Source organism: Octopus bimaculoides, chromosome 4 (genome assembly GCF_046866305.1).
Source record: "Octopus bimaculoides isolate indiv1 chromosome 4, ASM4686630v1, whole genome shotgun sequence".
Taxonomy (NCBI): Eukaryota; Metazoa; Mollusca; class Cephalopoda; order Octopoda; family Octopodidae; genus Octopus; species Octopus bimaculoides.
This window is the reverse complement of record NC_142931.1, coordinates 96,050,001-96,068,644: the sequence shown is the minus strand read 5'-3', so window position 1 is coordinate 96,068,644 and position 18,644 is coordinate 96,050,001. Positions and strand designations below refer to the sequence as shown.

General features: G+C 41.2%; 1 protein-coding gene and 1 pseudogene across 1 annotated transcript in view; both read right to left on the bottom strand.

Annotated features, from left to right (window-relative positions):
• LOC106883720 (uncharacterized) overlaps positions 1 to 18,644 on the bottom strand; it is a 165,335-nt gene that overhangs the window by 112,660 nt on the left and 34,031 nt on the right. The gene's annotated exons all lie outside the window — the stretch shown is intronic.
• On the bottom strand, positions 6,256 to 8,071 carry LOC106879024 (glyoxylate reductase/hydroxypyruvate reductase-like; annotated as a pseudogene).

The following is an 18,644-nucleotide window of genomic DNA, read 5'->3' as shown; positions in this document are numbered from 1 at the left end:
AAATGCAAATCAATATATCTGAAAATTTATCCTAACACTTTGTGTGTGTATATATATATATATATATATATATATATATATATACACGTATATGTATGTATATATATATGTGTGTGTGTGTATATATATATGTGTGTGTGTGTGTGTGCATATATATATATATATGCTAGCTGGTGTACCTGGTAATTCGCGGGGGTAATGATATGAAACGCCTTTTTACTCTGATATAAGAAAGCAATTTTGTTATAATTACCACAAAAGGTGTATTTTCCGTGGTGAAAAAGTACAAAAAACTAACAGCTGGAGGAGGGAGAGATTGTTGGAGGTTGGCGAGAGAGGTTTTCGGAGGTTGGCGAGAAAGATTGTCAGAGGTTGGTGAGAGAGGTTGGCGGAGGTTGGTGAGAGAGGTAGGCGGAGGTTGGTGAGAGGCAAAGATTTTGTTCTGCTTAGCGAAGGCATCTGGGAAATGTATAACTGCTGTCATTCACAGTAAAACTATTGTTTTACAGTGAGAAAAGCGCTGTCGAAGTGTTAATTGAAATTTGGCATTCAAGGATCGAATCCACGCTATACCTGCATGAAGCCACTACAGATACATTGTGGAATAAAAACTTTACTGCCATGGAGAAAGTGTAACTGTAAAAATGCAGAATTATCGGAGTAATGGGCATTCTAAAATGCAGGTATGTATAGAAATGTATGAATGTATGAAATTTAAGGTCTAAGATTCAAATTAAGGAATTGCAATAATAATGTTTAGCAGTTCAAAACTGTGAGTAGTGAAATGCAGAATTAGGTTGGCTGATCGTGAGAATCAAATGTTGATTGCTTTGCTAAAATCTGCAGGTGGTATAGCTTATTTCCCTTGGGTTGTTTAAATAAAATATTAGTAATATTTAGTAGATAGAAGGATCCACTGGAAGGGCCCTGTTATCGATTTTTTCAACAATCTAAGTATGTCACAAGGTTTCAATACAGGAGTTCTACTCACGTGTCAAATAAAGTATAAAAGTGATATTGTCTGCAAAAATTAGAAATAGGACACACAAAAAAATCAATATTCGAAGCAATCGAACATAAACAATTAAAATGGGTTATTTCCCTTGAGCGTTTAGCAAAAATTATTGTACAGATGCTATGGGTTATTCCCCTTGGGTGTTTAAAAAAGATAGGTTATATGAGGTAGATATAAATGTTCCTTCCAGGGGCCGTATTATCGATTTTTTCAACAATTTATGTATGTCACGAAGTTTCCACACATGAGTTCTACTCACGTGTCAAGTTTCATCAAAATCAGCAAAACGATGTAGGAGTAGTTAGCTAACAATGTCACAAACAAACACACACTGATTTTCCACATATGTAGTAGATATATATATGATTTGATTAGATCTAGTTTCAGCTCATAAGCTGTGACCATGCTGGGGCACCGCCATTTGGTGTTGCTACATAATTTTACTTCACTAATTCTTTTTAGAAATTGACATTTGGTGCATGAGGGAGTTTGAAACTGCTGCCCTCATCTGCACTTCCTGCTGTGAAGTTGATTCATCTGGGACACTTGACAATAAGAAGTCCAGTTTTGTTTTGAAAACACCTACATCCACCCCATGCAGGTCTCTCAGGTCCTTCGGGAGGATATTGAAGAGCTGTAAAGCCCAGGCTCTTGTAGTATCCTGTCCTATATCTTGATGGCAAATTTGGAGTCCTTGGCACTATGAAGTGGTGCCTTGTTCTAGTATTAGTGTAATTCTTGATGTCTAAGTTTGGGACAAGTCCCTCCAGCATCTTCCAGATGTATATTATGGCATATCTTTCTCACCTACACTCTAAGGAACAGAGACTTAATCTCTTGGGTCTTTCCCAGGAGCTTATATGCTTCATAGAGGCTATCTTCTTCATGTAGCTTTGTTGGATTGCCTCAAGTTCTGCAATTAATTTGATGCTGGTTGGTAACCATAGCTGGGAGCAATAGTTAAAGTGGCTTAGGACAAGTGTCCTCCAGAGGACCATCATGGTTTCCTGATCTCTTGTTCTAAAAGGTCTAAGAATCCATCTGGTCAGTTGCCTGCATTTCATTGCCAACTTAGCAACATGTACATGGAAGGATGCATCATTACTCATGTAAATGCCCCGGTCTCACACAGACTGTGTCTCTGGGATTGCAATCCCTCCATGTCCAGTGTATTTAATTGGTATTGCATTTAGTTTTACATGCTGATAGCACAAGGCTTGAAACGTTTCAGCATTGAACTGCATGCTATTCTTTTCAGCCCACTTGTATATTTAATCTAGCTCACATTGCAGGTGCATAGTGTCTTCAGGGTTCTGTATCACCTGTGAGACTTTTGTATCATCTACATAATTTGTGATCGTGGCTCTCTGTGTGGCTGAGGGCATGTCTGAGAGGGCCATTATGAACAATAGTGGTCCCAAAACAGTGCCTTGCGGAACATCGCTCACTATTTGCGTGTCGTTGGAGGTAGCCCCATTGGCTACTACCACCTGACTTCTATCTTTCAGAAAGTCATGCAGCCATTCTCCCAATTTCCCGACTATGTCGAGATCAGGCAGTTTGTGACATATCATTCCATGATCGACTTTATCGAAGGTCTTTGCGAAGTCGAGATATAGTGTTGTAAGAGGCGAGTCAGGCAACTTTTTCCTGGTTGGGAACCATGTTGGGTGTCAGTCAGCAAGTCATTTTCCTTAAGGAAGGTGATTAGTTTTCTTCTGACTATTCGTTCCATGACTTTGCTGATGTACGAGGTCAGGGAAATGGGTCTGCAGCTTTTGGCCTCTGCTTTGCTACCTTCTTTATAAATAGGGCAATATTTTACCCTCCTTCAACTTGGAAGTTTGCCAGTTGCAAGGGATCTCTGAAAGAGGGACTGCAGTGGTCTTGCTAGCACTCACATGTTTTTAGAAGGGTTGCTGGGAATCCATCAGGGCCAGTAGCTGAGTTTGGGCTCATTTCATCTATAGCCCTTATTTCGTCCTATTATATTGATGTAATCAATCATCACTGCCTCTGTTTTTATATCTGCAGTGGTAAAAAAAGTCAGCTGGATTGCTGACTTGCAAGTGTCCTAGGGGTGGAGTGAAAACACTTTTGAATTACTCATTTAGTATTTCACTTACACTCATTGGGTTTCCTGTGAGTGAACCATCTTTTTCGAGGAGTGGCCCTACCCTGCAGTGCACTGAGGCTGTTTCTTTGGAAAACTTGTAGAAGGCTCTGAGGTTAGTTTTATATTGTCTATAGCCCAGGCTTTTTTTGTCTGCTCTTTCTTTTTCAAGGGAGAGTTGCAGATTTTTTTCAATCTCCAGCAGTTGCATTTTCATGTGGGACTTTTCACTGCTTTCAATTTGTTTGTTTAGGTGATTTGAAATTTTTTCACACCCTCTCATAAGAATTTTCCTCTCCCTGGGAATTTTGTTCTTGTGTACAGTGGCCTTTCTCTCTGGAACACATTTGTAGCATATGGCTTGTATTCCAGACATGAATTGTTGAAGTTTCATGTCAATGTCTGGTGAAGAGAGACATTTAGGCCAGTTTTGTTTGAGGACATCTTTCTCAATTTGTTTCCAGTTTGCCTTATGGAAGTTCAAGCTGCAAAGATTTTGAGAGTATTTTGTAGGCTTCATGTCCATGTTTTTTTTTGGTCTGTACATGGTCAGCTCTACCATGATGTGATCCAATAGTAGCGTTGGTGTCACTTTCACATTATGGATGAGATCCATATGATTTGTGAAGCAGAGATCCAGTATGTTACCTACCCTGGTTGGTTGGAGTACTATTTGTTCCATGTACAAGGTGTTCCTGAGGTTCAGAAGGGACTTCACCTGTCCTTGTTTGCATCATGCCTTTCCTGGGAGAGAAAGGCCCTCAGGCCATCCAATATTGGGCAGATTGAAGTCTCCCATAAAAAGTACACTTATGTGTTGTTGTAATGTAACTAGAACTTCTATTTTTGTAAGGCAGTCTTCAAACTTGTCTGCATGCTTTGGAGTATCTGGAAGGTGATATGTAGTACATTGAGTTGTCTTGTATGTACAATTAGTGTGTCACATACTGAATTTGAGTGTGACAAAAGGACCTGTTGGTCCGTAATACAATATACTGTGGTATGTGTATTTCTACATTTGCTATATCTGGTTTCAGGTGTGTTTCCGTAAGGCTTGATTGCATGGAACAAGGTCTCTCAGGAAAAGAATTTTTGTCCTGTTACTAAGTGTTAACAGTCCTCTGATGTTCAGTAAGAGCACTGATGTGTCGTCTGTGTGGTTGCCAGTGATGTCCACCTTGGGTCCATTTACTGTGGTGGTCTTCTATATTGGGGATAGTCCCATCTGTGAGATTGATATAGCCAGGTCAGTTGCTGTACAATCTTTTGTGCCATGCACAAAATAGTGTTATTCAGTAGCTGTCCTTTCAACAACATATTGATAGGACTGGTTTGTAGCACGCACTACATCTGCATATTTCCGTTTTGGGGCAGGTAGTGCGTGGCCCTTTCCTTTTAGCAGGTGGTTTCCACCCTGTTTCATGTTGGTGTGGTAGGGTCTTTGATGTGAAAAACAGCAGCTTGCACCTCCCTATCCATGCTAGCAGGCACCTTTGAAGTAAAATTTGCACATTCGTGTGTGCTGTCTCTTTTTATTCTTTTTGTTGTATGGGCAGTTAGATTTGCTTCTTTCTTTGGTTGTTTCATCTTTTGTTTTTGCTCCTTTCAGTTGTTTTTTCTTGGCTCTGTCACCTCCATGATTTTTCACTCTGATGGTGGTAGGTGCACTTGCACTTGGGTTTATTTTTCTGGCAGGTTTCTCGCTTAAACCTTCTTCTTTGTTTCCTTGAGTGTCTACCAAGTGGGGGGGGGGGACATCTTTCATCTACATCTGTGCCTCCATCCCTGTCATTTTTGCTGTGCTCATTATCAAAGATAGTATCAAGAGTGCTGATGTAGGATCGTATGAGAGCGTAGGAGCGTATAAACTCCTGCTTCTTTTGCTCTATCTGTGCTAAAGTTCTTGAGTAGCCATTACTCTTCAGTGCAGCTGTGATGATATTGTTTGGGTTATCTCCTTCAGCACACTGCCAAGCTCTCAAATACAATACCAATTCCATCCTCCTCCAGTTTCTAGACATTTTTATGGATTATTTATTTATTATATAACGGTGTGATGGAGGGTGGTGAAGAAATAGAGAAAGTGTGTGAGAAAGAGAGTGTGTCTATATATTTAGAGAGATTGAAAGGCTGAGAGAAGAGAGGAACAAAGAGAGAGAGAGAAAGTGTGTATGTGTGTATATGTCTATATATTTAGGAAGATTGAGAGGTTGAGAGAAGAAAGACAGCATGACGGAGAGAAGTGAAGAGACAGAGAGAAAGAGAGAGGGAATATGTGCTTATAATAGAGGTTGAAAGGTTGAGAGAAGAAAAACTGTTTAAGAGAAATGAGAAGAAAAAAAGAGAGAGAGAAAGTGAGAGAAAGAGAGAGGAAGTGTGTGTCTATAACAGCGATTGAGGGGCTGGGGGGAAGAAAGCTTGTGTGTTGGAGAGAGAAAGAGTGTGTCTATATATATATATATATATGTACACAATATTTGGGGAGATTGAGGGGCTGAGAGAGAATGTGTGTCTACATATACATATATTGTGGTGTTTGTAGTGTTATGGGCTGTGATGAGCTATGCTGTATTGGTGGAGAGGATTGCAGATGAGGTAAACGGAAGCAAAGACTGCAGGGGATGGCAGTAGAGTCACAGGGGCATGCATGGGCAGAAAGCACGTGGGGTAGTTCGATGAGAGACAGCTATTGTGGAAGGACATGTTTTTTCTTGACAGGGGCATGCATGGGCAGAAAGCACGTGGGGTAGTCCTATTGCAGGATGGCTCCGGACAGCATGTAGCTTCATCAAGAGATGAACAGAAGGAGTGAAGTGGAACGATAAAGTGGGGGAGAAGACAACCGACATGATGCAGGAAGTCTTGGTCAGAGTGAGAGCAGAGGATCCAGAGAGGGGCAGTTGGTATGTTCCCAAATCAAAGAGCAGGATCGTATGGTGTGAGCTGGATGCCGCGTTGAAGGGAGTGAACCTAGCCTTGAAGTGGGGCCTGCGCACCATAGAAATTAGGACTGATTTGGCCACTGTACTTGGTTGGGTGACGGCAGTCATCACCGTCTCGGTCAACAGGTGAGGTCTCTGTATTTCTTTCTCCCTTTTGCTTCTTTTTCTGTTGTCTTTTCCCCCCATCATACAAGCAATTTCGGCAGTGGTTCAGGTTCAGTGACATCAAGTCTGGCAGCACCAATTTCATGACTTTTTAGTGCATGATTGATGACACCACCACAACTAGTATTGATAAGAATTGCTCTATTCTTCATCTTCTTGAAGTTCTCCTTGCTGAAGAGATGATACGTTGCTGGTGATGTGTCAGGTTACAGCAAATACAGATGACATCCAAATCTTTCAGTAAGGTTTCCAGATCAACAAATTCTGCTCCAAGTTCTTGGGCAAATGATGACTCTTTGATATCATGGCAGACTAAACGAGAAATACAAAAAGCTTTCATATGCCAAGCCACACCATATCCAATTCTGCCTATACCAAGAATTCCTATGGTACAGTTTGCAAAACTAGATCCCAAAATCCACATTGGTTTCCAGAGGCCCCAGTTGTCATTTCAAACAGCGGCAATACCTTCTTCAATGCGTCTACTAACTGCCAACACTAAAGTAACCGCAAACTCTGAAACACAATCGGTGGATATCTTCAACAAGTTACACGCAATGATGTTGCATGCTTTGCATTCCTTCAAATCAATATGTTCATAGCCAACCGATAAAGTGGACACTATCTTAAGGTGGACACTATCTTAAGGTGGACAGAGTAAAAAGGGCCACCAATTCGTATATCGATGACATCCTGCTGGATGAAACCGTAATGCTAGCAACGGAGGTCATAGGCCACCTGAAGAGTTTTGGACTGATCGCCAAGCCACCAGAGGTGATGGGGGGAGGTGCTGCACTGGGCCTCAAGCTATGGAGAGACAAGGCTGGCATGTTGGTGTTCCAGTGAGGGAACAAGATCCCCGAACTGGGAACCAGCATGAGTAGACAGGAACTGTTCTTGGTGTGTGGGAATCTGGTGGGACACTACCCTATTGCAGGATGGCTCCGGACAGCATGTAGCTTCATCAAGAGATGAACAGAAGGAGTGAAGTGGAACGATAAAGTGGGGGAGAAGACAACCGACATGATGCAGGAAGTCTTGGTCAGAGTGAGAGCAGAGGATCCAGAGAGGGGCAGTTGGTATGTTCCCAAATCAAAGAGCGGGATCGTATGGTGTGAGCTGGATGCCGCGTTGAAGGGAGTGAACCTAGCCTTGAAGTGGGGCCTGCGCACCATAGAAATTAGGACTGATTTGGCCACTGTACTTGGTTGGGTGACGGCAGTCATCACCAATGAGCAGAGGGTGCAAACCAAAGGGGCCACAGAGATGTTGGTAAAGCGTCAATTGGGGATACTGCGTGAACTAACCGTTGAGTTCGACCTGAAACTGAGTGTGATCTTTGTGCTTTCTGAGAAGAACAGAGCAGATGTCTGACCAGGGTAAAGCGAACCTGGTTGCAGGTGCCAGAGGATGCGGAGCCGGCTGTGGCTGCAGTATGCCATCTGAGTGACTCGGAGTTGAGGAGATTGCATACCATGCATCACATGAGGGTGGACAGGACGTTGTTCCTAGCCAGGAAAGTCGACTCCGATGGAACAAGACAGAGCATGCAGAGAGTGGTTAGCAGCTGTTACAGGTGCCAGTCCATCGACCCTGCTCCGGGCGTACATGAGGTGGGAAGTATTCCAGTGGACCACAACTGGAAATGACTGGCAGTGGACATAACACACTACCGGCAGGAGACATACCTCTCAATGGTTGACTGCGAACCGGGGTGGCTGGCCATATGGAAGAAGATGAAGACAGGGACCACAGAAGAAATTGTGAGAGTACTAAATGAGACATTCCTGGAACGAGGCCCCATGGATGAGCTGCTTCTGGATAATGGCACTGCATTTCGCTCGGAGGTGCTGAAAGAAATGCTTGATGGGTGGGAGGTCAGCTGCTTCTTCAGGGCGGCCAAGTGGAAATGGGGTGGTGGAAAGGCATCATCGTACCATAAAGACCATGGCAGAGAGGGGCCACATTTCACCAATTGTGGCCGTATTTTGGTACAATATGTCGTCCAGGTCAGGACAGGCTGAGGAGTTGGTGACACACAGAGCAATATTCAGATATGAGTGGAGGCATCCATGTACTGCATCAATGCGACACAGGGGAGAGGAAGAGCATGCCTTCATGCAGGTGTACATCACGATGGGGAAAGGGAACAATAACCTCCATCAATTCGAAGAACATCTCTGTCGATGGTATGCCACGCCATGTTTTGGACGTGCGGAAGATTGTCAATGCCTCAGAGGATGGAATCAACAGCAGTGGGCAAGAAGATGAAGACAATAACAGTAGGCAAGAAGATGAAGACAGCAGCAGTAGGCAAGATGATGAAGCCAGCAGCAGCATAACAGGAACTCAGGCCCCTGTAGAACAGTGGGGTGGGGGTGTTTGTTATGTTGATGAAGAGGATTGCTGATGAGGTAAACAAAAGTGAAGACTGCAGGGACCGGTGGTAGAGCCATGGGGGCATGCGCAGGCAGAAAGCACGTGGGGCAGTTCGATGAGAGACAGCTAGTGTGGAAGGACATGTTTTTTCATGACAGTGATCGCTCATCCCGCCTCGGTCAACAGGTAAGATCCGATCTCTGTATTTCTTTCTTCCTTTTGCTTCTTTTTCTGTTGTCTTTTTCCTCCATCACACAACATATATATATGTATATATATATATATATATATATATATATATATATATATATATATATATATATATATATATATATATATATATATATATATATATATATATATATATATATATATATATATATATATAATCATAAATATATAGGGGTCAGCATTAGTTGCTTCACCAACATACTGAAAATTTAGAAATAGCAGTCAAAGAACTACTGATTCTAAACTACAATTTTTTTTCTAACGGATGGCGATATTTATGGCACACATAGAACAAAAACAGAAGAGAAAACAAAATATCGCCATCCGTTAGAGAAAAAATTGTAGTTTAGAATCAGTAGTTCTTTGACTGCTATTTCTAAATTTTCAGTATGTTGGTGAAGCAACTAATGCTGACCCCTATATATTTATGATTATAAATGGTTTTACCGATAAAGGTTTTTTTCATACTGAACTACTTGGCAAAATTGTTAATTATTAATTTTATTACTAATTGGCAATTCCCTGCCCTATATCTGTATATATATATATATATATATATATATATATATATATGTGTGTGTGTGTGTGTGTGTGTGTGTGTGTATGTATGTATGTATGTATGTATGTATGTATGTATACATATATATATACACTATATTTCGATGACTAGCACCCGTGCCAGTGGAGTGCTAACAGCACCGTCCGAGCGTGATCATTGCCAGAGCAGCTGTCTGGCTTCTGTGCGAGAGAAAAGAGGAAAAGAGAGATTGAGGGTCTGAGAGAAGGAAGATGGTGTGATGGAGTAAAGTAAAGAGATAGAGAAAGAGAGAAGGAGTGTCTATATCTTTAGAGAGAAGAAACAGGGAGAGGAAGAGAGAAAGAGAAGAGGGAGAGAGAGAGTGTCTACATATTTAGAAATAAGTAATAGAGAGAAAAAGAGAGAAACAGGGAAAAGACTGGGTGATGGAAAGAGAGAGAGAGAGAGAGAAGCTATGCAAACTCCTGAAAAGAAATCATCTTGGATAGGGAAATATAAGTAAAGGAATGAACATGTGCCTATCAGTAACTACGGAAATGCTGTTAAATTAGGAGTATCGAAAGTTGAACCTCTCTACAATAATCAATAGTCTTGTAGTAACGCCTGCGCATGTGTAGAATTAAACAAGCAAGCGTTTCCCGCTCAATTCATTCTCTTTCATGCTGGCCAGCGATTGAGCATGGACGTGTGTTTAAGCTGTCTCTCTACACTAGACAGCTAGCTCTTTTACGGTCGGCCGACCATGAACATGGACAGTAAAGATGTGTTTATATGTTTACCACCTAAATAAAGTGTTGTTTGAGTTGTTTAGTCTGGAGTTCAGCGTCACGTTGTATTCTTTAATTTTATAGTAGAAAGTCAGGTATACAATCTAAAGATGTATAACCCACTTTCTACTAAAGTGGTGACCCCCGACGAAGAAAAAACGCAGCATGGACTCTGGACTACCAACTTATAACTGGTGAACCTCGACTAAAGAACAAATACGGCCATGGAGACTGACTCATTACCAACATCTCCAACCATAGTCAACACGACTCAACAAGAGCGGTTTTTATTCTCGTCTCTGTTAGAGTGGATTTTTTCCACTCACGAAAAACAGACAGGATTTACGGCCTGCTTTTTATGTTTTTATATGTCGCATTCACACTCTCACATTACACATACATCTTTTATGCCACACAATAATTCTTGTTATTCATTTCGCACGGTCGTTCTTTCATCTTGGGTTAAGAAAATTTTTCTTCGAGGTTTTCGCTAATGGTCGTACAGAGATTTGTCTGTCGATCGTTCTGTAAAAGCATACCTCTTCAAATACTCATCACCAAACAGCCTTTTCGCCACCAGCGTCGTGCGCCAACCAAGATTACCACCGTGACGACAACAATTACTACCATCAATTACAAGCTTTCCCCGCGACGTCGCCAAGTTTCAACTGAATCACTACCACTGTCAACATCGTTACCACCACACATACAGAACACAGCTATAGCAGTTTCTGCGCCGACGTCTTCATCAATGTACTCTATCTCGGTGTTTTGGGATTTTTCGCAGTCTATACTACAGACACTTTCACTTGTTCTGTGTTTTTTCTCTCACACACACACTTGTGCACTCATACATTTTCTTTCCTTTCAAGGAAAACAAACACTCAAGACTTTTACATCGCGTGATTCCAGTTTCCTGGACAGTTGTCATCACGGTTGTCATTTCATTTATACATTGCATGCATGTATTTCACAAGTGTACATTTCATTTCTTTGAATTTTCTTTGTGTGTGTTTGTACCACATCTTGTGGGTGGTTTTTCAGTGGCCTCAGGCGTTCTAACAGATTTCATTTATCGTGCGTTTCCGCTCTGGTGAGAGAGCTCTGTAGTAACACCTGCGCATGCGTAGTCTTACGCATGCGTAGAATTAAACAAGCAAGCGTTTCCTGCTCTATTCATTCTCTTTCTCGCTGGCCAGCGATTGAGCATGGACGTGTGTTTAAGCTGTCTCTCTACACTAGACAGCTAGCTCTTTTACGTTCGGCCGACCATGAACATGGACAGTAAAGATGTGTTTATATGTTTACCACCTAAATAAAGTGTTGTTTGAGTTGTTTAGTCTGGAGTTCAGCGTCACGTTGTATTCTTTAATTTTATAGTAGAAAGTCAGGTATACAATCTAAAGATGTATAACCCACTTTCTACTAAAGTCTCATAAGTCAAGAGCAAAACACAGAGAAAAGACCTTACGTAAATTTAACTTTCTACTTTCGTTTAATAATAGCTTTCAATAAATGACAGAAAATATACAAAGATACTTATCCAGTTTTTCCTAAAAGACGGGTATTTCCAAGGCACTGGAAGATTTTTAACTTCTTTTCAAATTATTATAATACTATGTGCAACTTTTACACTGTTTACATTTTGTGTGTTCTTAAGGGCTTTCACTTTTTTTCTGTTTTTCTCTTCTGTATGTTACAGATGGTATTTCTTTAAATGTGTTGTGTGTTGTGTTTCATTCAGGAGTTATTCAGATTGTAATTTTTTTTTTTTTTTTTGCGATCTAAATTTTAGAAATTTCGTAAAGTCCACGTATTGTTATTTGCAATGTTTACACTTCGTACAATTTCAATTTGTATTTCCTCAAGTGTATTCTTTATCACCCAGGAAGACATTCAGAGCTCAAATTTTTTAGCAATTTTCTGGGAGCTTACAAAAACACGTATTGATCAGATGCCGTGGTATATATATATATATATATATATAAATTATAATACAGGGTATCTAAGAGATACCGACACACTGAAAAATAGCAGTCAAATCCTGACTTTAAACCACAATAAATGTCCACATAGCACAAGGAGTGAAGACGAAGACAAAATAAACCAGTAAAAATAGTAAGATAATTCCAGATCCCGGATTTCTGGCTTTGCATAAATAATGCTTTGCCTTCATCGGTGGAATATACTCAAGCACATAAATACAAATATATGTATATAAACAGTATACTTACATATACGGACGTATACACACATATATATGCACGTATGTACACGACTAGCTTAAATAGCCCGCCTAAAAACTCCTCGTGCGATACGGACAGAATATCAGCGCAGTAAATACACTGATAAAACAAAACTTATATAAATAAGGATAAGATCGATATTTAAAATATTGATTTTATCAAGTGGCCAGCATGGGAATAAAAACCATCAAAGGTAATAATTATTTTGTTTTATCAGTGTATTTACTGCGCTGATTTTCTGTCCGTATCGCACGAGGAGTTTTTAGGCGGGCTATTTAAGCTAGTCGTGTACATACGTGCATATATATGTGTGTATATGTCCGTATATGTAAGTATACTGTTTATATACATATATTTGTATTTATGTGCTTGAGTATATTCCACCGATGAAGGCAAAGCATTATTTATCAAGTGGCCATGCTGGCCACTTGATAAAATCAATATTTTAAATATCGATCTTATCCTTATTTTTATATATATATATATATATATATATATATACCAAACGGAACCTCACCTCTTATATCTCATCTTTCTTCCTCCTTTAACGCCTATGTGATATAATTCTTGGGAGAGAATGCATACATTTGCGGCTGAAGATAGCTTTATATTGTCAATTATACACTGATGTAACAACTATAAAGCTTGAAACACGTGTACCGCAGAATCCTTTGTGTTTTTGTTTTTATTTTTGCATTTACAGTTCATATATATATATATATATATATATATATATATATATATATATATATATATGTATATGTATGTATATATATGTGTGTGTGTGTATGTATATATATATATATATATATATATATCTGTAACGACCGTGCGACGAGGCGAGGTAACGAAGGATGGCTCCTTTAGCACATCGCACGGTCGATACAAATAAAAAGTAAGAAAAGAAGATAAATGAGTATAAGTGCCAAGAAGGAAAAGAGAGACACAACCGGTAGAAGGTTTAAGAGAAGATTTTACTGTTATGTTAACATGTGTGTTTCTGTGTGTGAGTGCGACATATAAACACAATAATAGACGAACCGTCATGTAAACAAAGTGTGTGTATACAAACATGGGTGTATGTATGTGCGAGAAATACAGAATGTAGTGAAACCTCTCTCTCGGGCATTCAATCACAAATGATAACGAAGTGGAGGCGCAATGGCCCAGTGGTTAGGGCAGCGGACTCGCTGTCATAGGATCGTGGTTTCGATTCCCAGACCGGGCGTTGTGTTTATTGAGCGAAAACACCTAAAGCTCCACGAGGCTCCAACAGGGGATGGTGGTGAACCCTGCTGTACTCTTTCACCACAACTTTCTCTCACTCTTTCTTCCTGTTTCTGTTGTGCCTGTAATTCAAAGGGTCAGCCTTGTCACGCTGAATATCCCCAAGGGTACGTTAATGGTACACGTGTCTGTGGAGTGCTCAGCCACTTGCACGTTAATTTCACGAGCAGGCTGTTCCGTTGATCGGATCGACTGGAACCCTCGATGTCGTAAGCGATGGAGTGCTAACAATATCAATATCTATAAAAGAGAGGATGTTTGTGTGTGTACGTGAATGTGGTTTATGCACGTCCACAAATTAGCACGCATGTCGCTCCAATTTTAGGAGAAGATTCGGAATGATCCCATGTGCATTTTAGTGAACTTTCTCTCTCAGAGGTACCCGCATATACCTGTAAAAATCGATAAACTTTTACCAATTTTGAAGTTTGTTGACATGGCGAAGTCAAATCTGTGCGTACGCGCATGAAGTAGAGAGAGAGAAAAATTGTATGTTTGTGAGAGGGAGGGTGAAGGAGAGTTACATTTTGTTTGCCAGCGTCTGTGTGTTAAGCAGCAAGCAAACAGAAAAAAATACCCTCTCTCTCTCCCTCCCTCCCTTACATACACATGCCAGTTATCTCTCTTTCTTTCTTTCTCACACACACGCACACACACACAGCAACATTACACACAAAACACATGTTGCCAAAAAGAAATAGACGCTATCTTTTTATAGTGAGTATGCCAGACAGAAAGTGTGGTGTGTATGTGAAGTTCTTTTGTTAGTGTGAGAGAGCAGCATGTGTGTGTGTGTAATGTTGCGGTGTGTGTGAGACAGGGAGAGAGAGAAAGAAAGAAAGAGAGATAAATGTGTGTAAGGGAGGGAGAGAGGGAGAGCGCGCTTTCTCTATCTCTGCCGAACTGATGTAAACAAACCCATGTGGTCTGATTTTCACGTTTCTAGGTATTGTACCATAAATCGCCATTTCCAAAATATATTTATTTCAAATCACATGTGTATGTATGTGTATATGCGCATATATGTATGTATATGTGTGTGTGTGTGTGTGTATCAGTATGCATGTATATGTGTGTGTTTGTGTATGTGTATTTATGTATGCATGTACGCTCTTACACATTGATTGGTATGTGTTGTCCAACCCACTATCCGGCAGCGTCCAATTCTCTAACAGTTTTTTTCAAATGAATCAAGTCATAACCTTATCCATCTATTGTTTTCATAATCGGTCATAATGTCTTACGTTTAAGATGATTCCCATGCTTTCCCTGATGAGAAGGTTACAATTTTAATATCAAAGATCCCTATGGATCACACAGGTTGTAATCCTTTGAAACATATGTAGGAATAAAGTATGCAATTATAACATGCGTTTTCTCCAATCCTTAAATTCTTATATATATATATATATATATATATATATATATATATATATATATAGATAGATAGATAGATAGATAGATAGATAGATAGATAGGATGATAAATTGAATATTAATTCAATTTAAAACCAAGTGGCCTAGCATATCACAAATCTGAAAATTCAGAAAAAATTGTATTACACGTGTATAAGGGATGACCACTAGGTGGACATCCAATATGCTAGAAAGAAGTCATCAACAACCCAACCACAAAGAAAAATAATGTTCTCCAGAAAAATTTCGCAAAATGCCAGAACAGGACAAAATGAGAAATATACAGAATAAAGAATTATCTATGGCCTGCTGCAGTTTCGAACATTAACGTTTTACTTTCGTAACATCCGTGTTCTCATATATATATCTGTGTATGTGTGTGTGTGTGTGTGCTTAAGACTTCGTTGTGATCTGAACAGAACCGCTTCTGACACAGAGAATCGGGAGCCCTTTTGGTCATTCTATTTTCCTTGCTGGAAGTGTTCCTAACCCATGAGCAAAGAGGGGTTAGATGATGGCGGTGGTGTTTTCAAAGGGATGGCATGTGTAACCTGATCACCTCTGCCGATCAAACTCTCAACCCATGCGCTCCAGTTGCAACACTGGTTCTGCCCAAATTTGACGTCATGTTACTTAGTTTGGTTTGAAATAAAGAACTTGATTAGCTTAATAATCCCAACTTAATCCCGGGCAAAGCCGGGCTATACTGCTAGTATATATATATATATATATATATATATATATATATATATATATATATATATATATTCATGTATATCGTTGGCGATTTTCTTTTATTTATAGGCGTAGGAGTGGCTGTGTGGTAAGTAGCTTGCTTACCGACCACATGGTTCCGGGTTCAGTCCCACTGTGTGGCATCTTGGGCAAGTGTCTTCTACTATAGCCTCGGGCCGACCAAAGCCTTGTGAGTGGATTTGGTAGACGGAAACTGAAAGAAGCTTGTCGTATATATGTATATATATATATATGTATGTGTTTGTGTGTCTGTGTTTGTCCCCCCAACATCGCTTGACAACCGATGCTGGTGTGCTTATGTCCCCGTAACTTAACGGTTCGGCAAAAGAGACCGATAGAATAAGTACTAGGCTTCTAAAGAATAAGTCCTGAGGTCGATTTGCTCGACTAAAGGTGGTGCTCCAGCATGGCCACAGTCAAAAGACTGAAACAAGTAAAAGAGTAAGAGTAAGCGGCTAACATCTAGCCTTCGGCTGCCTTGGACCCTTCTGTCCACCACCCTGATTGGTTCTTATTTGCGCGGCAATTGTCCCAGCTCTGCTTCGCGCCAGGGTGCATTCCGTCCAATCGTGGCCTTCAGATAAGGTCACGTCAGAGAGAGATTTTCTGGGTTTCCGGTGAGCCTTATTTCATCTAAAAGTAAGCCCGATCCAACGACGCCAGTCGTCTTCGATTTCAGATCTCTCACAGGTCTGGTCGCTGACCACACACACATACAGAACACAGCTACAGCCAGATTCCAGCGACAACGTCTTCACCACCAATGTACCGTCTACTAATGTCGTCGCCAGCAACCCCACCACCTGAGTATACACCAATAGCAACAAACTCGGTTTTATATTGACACTGTACGAGTGGATTTTTTCCACCACGAACAAGTCAGAACTAACCTGCGAGAATATTCCGTATCAGGTAACCGGTCGTAACATCGACGCTCAACACACACATATTGTGATACCACAGCTCTGTTTTCCGGCCACAACTTCCTGCGTATGAACATTCTATATCTTGTGTAACTCTTATATGAACTGGTTTTCTCTATCTCAGTGTTTAAGACTTTTTACAGTCTATGTTACAGACACTCTTTCTATGTTCAGTTCCTCTCACTCACACACACTTTTGTACTCTCATAGATTGTACACACACTATTGCTTACACGACGATCCGTCATTTCATATTGTTGTATACATACTCTTGTACTGCGTTATTTATATATGTCGCATGCACGCACACACAGACAGAAACAGTTTCACTATGTTAATAAACTTACTCTATTTTTATATATAACGGTTGTCTGTCCTACTATGTTCTTTTACTGGCGTTTGGCTCGTATCTCTCACGATGAGCCTTCTATCTTATATATCTTGTTTTGTGTTCGACCGTGCGACATGGTTAAAAGGAGCCTTTTCTGTCTCATCGCCATTCTCCTTTGGTTCGCACGGTCGTTCTATTACAAGAGCATAGAAAAGAGTCTATAAGGACGTTAGAGGAAAGTCCAGACACAAGGATGATAAAATACTTGCGAAGACTTATTGGGGCAAGCGAAATCGAAATCGTGATGGCACCTGTGCCCAGTGTCACCTTTCTGGTACTTGTGCCCGCGGCATGTGTAAGGACTTTCGAGCGAGATCATTGCCAGTGCCCCTAGACTGGCTCTTGTGCGGGTGGCACATAAAATACACCATTTTGAACGTGGCCATTGCCAGTACTACCTGACTGGCCTTCATGCCCATGGCACGTAAAAGCACCCACTACACTCTCTAAGTGGTTGGCGTTAGGAAGGGTATCCAGCTGTAGAAACTCTGCTAAATGCTGTGCGTGAGAAGACCCGGCAAGCCAAGTGAGACCTAAATCTAAGGCCTCAGCCAGTTCACTTATGCGTACCTTCCTTCATTGGACACTAAACTCCACTTGTGAAGACCTGTTGAGGCAAGTGAAATCGAAATCGAGTTAAATTGGACACTAAACTCCACTTGCTAAGACCTGTTGAGGCAAGTGAATCGAAATCGAGTTAAATTCGACGACTGGCACCCATGCCAACGCCGCCTCCTTCATTGGACACGTAACTCAGCTTGCGAAGACTTATTGGGGAAAGCGAAATCGTGAAGGCACTTGTGCCCAGCATTGCCTTTCTGGCACTTGTGCCCGCAGCATGTGTAAGGACTTTCGAGAGGGATCATTGCCAGTGCCCCTGGACTGGCCTTTGTGCGGGTGGCACATAAAATACACTATTTTGAGCGTGGCTGTTGCCAGTACCGCCTGACTGGCCTTCGTGCCGGTGGCACGTAAAAGCACCCACTACACTCTCTGAGTGGTCGGCATTAGGAAGGGCATCCAGCTGCAGAAACTCTGCCAATTGGAAATATGCTGTGCATGAGAAGACCCAGCAAGCCAAGTGAGACTTAAATCTAAGGCCTCAGCCAGTCCACTTATGCATACCTTCCTTCCTTCATTGGACACTAAACTCCATTTGCAAAGACCTGTTGAGGCAAGTGAAATCGAAATCAAGTTAAATTTGACGTCTGGCACCCATGCCAACGTCGTCTCCCTCATTGGACACGAAACTCAGCTTGTGAAGACTTATTGGGGCAAGCGAAAGCGAAATTGTGATGGCACCTGTGCCCAGCGTCGCCTTTCTGGCACTGTGCCCACGGCATGTGTAAGGACTTTCGAGCGAGATTGTTGCCAGTGCCCCTGGACTGGCTCTTGTGTGGGTGGCACATAAAATACACCATTTTGAGCGTGGCCGTTGCCAGTACCGCCTGACTGGCCTTCGTGCCAGTGGCACGT